This window comes from Sardina pilchardus, chromosome 1 (genome assembly GCF_963854185.1).
Source record: "Sardina pilchardus chromosome 1, fSarPil1.1, whole genome shotgun sequence".
Taxonomy (NCBI): domain Eukaryota; kingdom Metazoa; phylum Chordata; class Actinopteri; order Clupeiformes; family Clupeidae; genus Sardina; species Sardina pilchardus.
In genome coordinates, this window is record NC_084994.1 from 16,838,022 (window position 1) to 16,843,047 (window position 5,026).

A 5,026-nucleotide genomic window follows, 5' to 3' on the forward strand; every position below is an offset into this window, starting at 1 on the left:
TCTGAAACATCAGTCTATGCACTAATAAAATATGTATTTTATTTGAGACAACAACCATATCTACCATAGCAAAACCACAGTAAAAGCAATGTAAAAGTCATGTAAAATACCTGCCGATTGTCCTCTGTATCCACCCGCTGCAGAAGACCATGATGTGGGTTAGCACATCCTAACCCAAGGATGCGCTCCATAAAACAGCTGTTAATGGAAGCAAGGACTGAGGTGTCAAGGCCAGCATGTTTCAGCCTCTTCAGGAAAACACACCTGTGACAAAGATGGGAGACACACAAGAGGTTCACAATAGAACATGAATAATTTATTTACAATAATCAAATATAACAAAAACTTTATAGATCTACTAAGGATAAAGAATAACACAACCAATTCCAACAACTAATAGACTTAGGCCGGCATCAGGGGAGAGAGCGAACAACTGCAGCTCCATGGATTTAAAAGGTTGGCCTACACCGGGCCCTTGGTGCAGGCCAATCAGCAGCCAGCCCGTTTCCTCTCCAACGGCCTGAAAGTCAGAGACGGGGGGGGGGGGGGGGGGGGGGGGGGCAAAAGGACAAAAGGAGCAGCCGTAGCCTACTGGTTAGGGCTTCAAGCTTGTACAGTTGGTTTCTATATTTAGCAGAGCAGCAACAACCATATCTACCATAGCAAAACCACAGTAAAAGCAATGTAAAAGGGACTGGTCGGGGATCGAACCGGTGTGTGTTGCCGGTTCGATCCCCGACCAGTCCCTTGCCCTTGAGGAAGGCACCTAACCCCTCACTGCTCCCCGAGCGCGGCTGGTTGGGCAGGCAGCTCACTGCTCTGGGTTAGTGTGTGATTCACCTCACTGTGTGTTCAAGGTGTGCTGTGTGTGCTCACTAATTCGGTTAAATTGGGTTAAATGCAGAGACTGAATTTCCCTCACGGGAAATGGACCAAGGACCTATGAAAACATGATGAAATGAAAAGAAAAAACTAAATAAATATAGAAAACATTGCAGAGCCATCCCTATACAACACATCAGGCCACTTTTCTTTCCTTTTTCATTTTATCACAACTATTCATTGACATATATTGTATATAGGTGAGACAAGGATAAACTGTTGTGGGTTGGGGAGGTCTTGATGATTTATGATGCAGTGAAGTGGGGGAGTTAGGTTAAGTTGGGGTAAGGAGGGCAGTCAGGTGTGTGTGTGTGTGTGTGTGTGTGTGTGTGTGTGTGTGTGTGTGTGTGTGAGTGAGTTAAGATGTCTGAGTGTTGTGCACGAAGAGATGTGGGATATGTAAAGTGCTGCAGTTGGGATAGATAAAAAGACGAATGACTTACAGTACCCCACTGTGGCTCTCGCTCCATCATGCGTTTCCGCTTTCTTGTGTTTGCATGTGTCACATGACAGCTCATGGCATTTTCCCGGTCACACAGGGCAGACTGCTGCCAGCTGTTGTCTTTGCACGTAGGCTAGTAGTAGACGTGATGTCCTTGATTTCTTCCACTTGCAACAGTTGGAATTAGCGGCTGAGAGAGAGCATGATTTTAATTGATCATGCAAAAAATAAATACTTTTGCACCAATTTACCAGGGCTGCCGCTGACCACAACATCACCCTAACGAGTGCCTTCTGTAAGGCTAGCATAATGATAATTGAGCTCATGTTCAAAAGACTAACTCAACAAGCTACGGCAAATGAGCAGGCAAGAATAAATAAGCAAACATCGGAAGTAATTAGAAAAGCATGAAAGTAAACAAACAACAAAATACATATTTTTGCGTCTACTTACAACAGGCAGAGAGAGGTTTATTTTATCAACATGGGCAGTAGGCCTACCAGCAAGCAACAAGCTGACAGTGTCGCAAAGTGATGACATCAGGAAACGTCAAAGTGTCGAAATGTCTAAGATTAATTAACTTGACATTCGCCACGAAGGAATATTTAATTATGAAGGCTATTTAAAATCGTTATCTTGATCGCCCTCCAAATACACAAATGCTGGCTTTATTAGTGGCACTCAATTTTTAAAAGAAACTAAAACATGGGTCAAAACTTTAAAAAACGCTGATTTCTAAAAATGTATTACAAACGTAAACCCTTGGCATCATCACCGACAGATTAGCCAATTATCACGTTTAAAGAATTGCTATCAAACAGAAATTTAATTAATTCGTCTATATTAGGCTACACCACTAGTTATTTATTTTAACGAAACTTATTTCTGAATTAAAAAAATGATTTTGACAGGTGGCCGTGCGGCCAGCATGCGGCCGTGTTGCCCTCGCTCTAGCTGATATAAGCTACTGCGCATGTGTGACTCACTGGATTTGCGTATGAATTCATACGCATTTTCGGTCTTGAGTTGCGTACGATTTCATACGCATTGGTTGTGAGATCGGGTTGACCCTGGATACACTGCTCCAAGAACTGCAACTCTTATCTTAACATAAATGTTACTTACCTTTTATCAATACCTGATAGTTATACTATCCTTAACCACAAACAAGCACCTAGCCCTGTCTGGCTTTAATAATTTGAAACAACATAACATTTTAGAAGATATCAATGAGGCGTATGTGATATCACATCAAGTACAAGTAATAGGTTTATTTTGTTCATCTGAACAGGGTTAAAGTTGTTGTGTCATACCTTAACAGTATCAACTTTAAGTCTATTCAGAAAAATGAAATAAACCTAAATTAAATCTGTAGGAAAAACTAACCTATTTAGCATACAGGTAGCATGTTTGAGGTAAAATTATTTTCAGTCAGACAGGAAAAGGTACATTGTTGATCAGACTGACTGAGGAAGTAATTTGTACGCAGGGCCATACAACTGTACAATGCTTCACTGAAGGGAAAAGGAGAGTTGGACTTCTATGCATAGTATATCTGCACCTCCACCCTCTTATACACTTACATGGCATGGCTTACATGTCTACCCTCTTTTTGTCCATATATTTGACCGATGACTAATGTCTGCACCCATATCTAACTATCCTTGCACTGCTGCTATAACTCTTATACTATGTTAGGTTTATTTAATTGTCCATATATTTATACTAGTACTGTTATTATTATGACCGCCGCTAGCGTAGCTAGCGAAGCGGTCATATAGTCGTTATAGTCAAATTATTTATTTATTTTTTTAATTCTTTTTTCCCGTCATTTTTCGTCAACGATTCCCGGGACACCGTAACTCCGGGGCGCATGAAACTTGGTGGGCATGTAGCCCTAGTAGACTTCTGTGTAAAATTTTTGTTTCGTCCCCGGGGGTCACTCCCCCCCGCGCTGCCCCCGCTCGAAGCCCAAAAATTGCAGTTTTTCCTACATAACTACCTGAACCGTGGCACCGAGGATGACAAAATGTTTATGGTATGTTGGTCTCAAGAGCTCGCATCAACTTAGCTTATAACCAGTCATTTGTGATTTGCACCCCCATGGTAAAAATTGAAAATGCAATGTAATATTGCTTTAATTGCCCCTATCTTCAGATGAGATGTTATGAGCTGCACCAAATTTCATGTGTATGATGAACCTGAAACCCTCTGGGAGTATGCCAAGTTTTGTGGAATTTCATCCATGGGGGGCTATAAAATAAATGGATGTATGTGTCCATTCAGGACTGTATACCCATCGGCCTGTAGATGGGTAACCCTCTGGAGTCTAAATCCCCCCCTGGGGATTTGAAAAGCTGTTCCAAACACACATCTCAATCTCTGCTAGTTTTTGTCCAAGAAACATATAAGTGACACCATTAGAAGCCTTTAATCAACTAGTTTCCAAATATATATGTTTTAAAAGAGAATGGTTGCTCTGGGTGCAACACACATACAAACATGCCTGAACACACACAAACACATAAATACACACACATACCTACACACACACGCAACAGCACATACACACATGTACATAAAAATTACACAAACACATGCACAAACACCCTTACACACACACACACACACACACACACACACACAGATGCACAGTACACACACACACACACCTACACACACCGCACACACACACACAGATGCATCGTGCACACACACACACACACACACACACACACACACACTCACACACACACACACTCACACACACACACACACACCTCTCTCACACACACACAGAGATGCACAGTGCACACACACACACCTCTCACACACACACACACACAGATGCACAGTGCACACACACACACTGAGAAGTGAGTGTGTGTGTGTGATGTACTATAGCCTGTGTGTGTGTGTGTGTGTGTGTGTGTATGTGTGTGTGTGTGTGTGTGTGTGTGTGTGTGTGTGTGTGGGGGGGGGGGTGCGTTTCTGTGTGCCCATGTGTGTGTTTGCATGTGTGTATATGTGTGAATGTGCATGTTCTGTGTGTATTCTGTGTGTGTTCTCTTTCTTTCTCTCTCTGTGTCTGTGTGTGTTCTGTGTTATCTGTGTGTATTCTGTGTGTGTTCTCTTTTCTCTCTCTCTGTGGGTGGATCTGTGTGTGTGCCTGGGTGGATCTGTGTGTGTGCCTGTGTGTGTGTGTGTGTGTGTGTGTGTGTGTGTGTGTGTGTGTGTGAGTGTGTGCCTGTGTACATTATGTGTGTGTGTGTGTGTGTGTGTGTGTGTGTGTGTGTGTGTGTGTGTGTGTGTGTGTGTGTGTGTGCACACGCGCGCATGTGTGTGTGTGCCTGCGTGTGTGTGCACTCATACACAAAAGCAAGCGAACACATGCACACACTCATCTACATACATAAAAGTTGCAGTAAGGGATGGAGTAGGCGATGGAAACAAAAGCGTGATTGATATTTGCGGAGAGAATGTGCAGGAGTGAGCGGCGGTCATATTGTGTATCGCTTTGCGGTACATCTAGTTATTACTATGCTTACATTTTGTACTGTACATATTTATTGCTGGTCACTAGAATTTAATCTTGCACTGTTGGACTTACTATGCTTACATTTTGTACTGTACATAGTTATTGCTGGTCACTAGAATTTAATCTTGCACTGTTGGACTTATTTGTACTACCAACTTGACACA

General features: G+C 42.5%; 1 long non-coding RNA gene across 1 annotated transcript; it reads right to left on the bottom strand.

The window, feature by feature from the left end:
* Nucleotides 1-224: 224 nt before the first annotated feature.
* On the bottom strand, nt 225-1,845 carry LOC134066054 (uncharacterized). The gene is made up of 3 exons (XR_009936369.1): nt 1,778-1,845; nt 1,331-1,514; nt 225-264 (listed from the first exon to the last, which is right to left on the bottom strand). It is a non-coding gene; the product is annotated as an uncharacterized LOC134066054 (long non-coding RNA).
* Nucleotides 1,846-5,026: the final 3,181 nt, after the last annotated feature.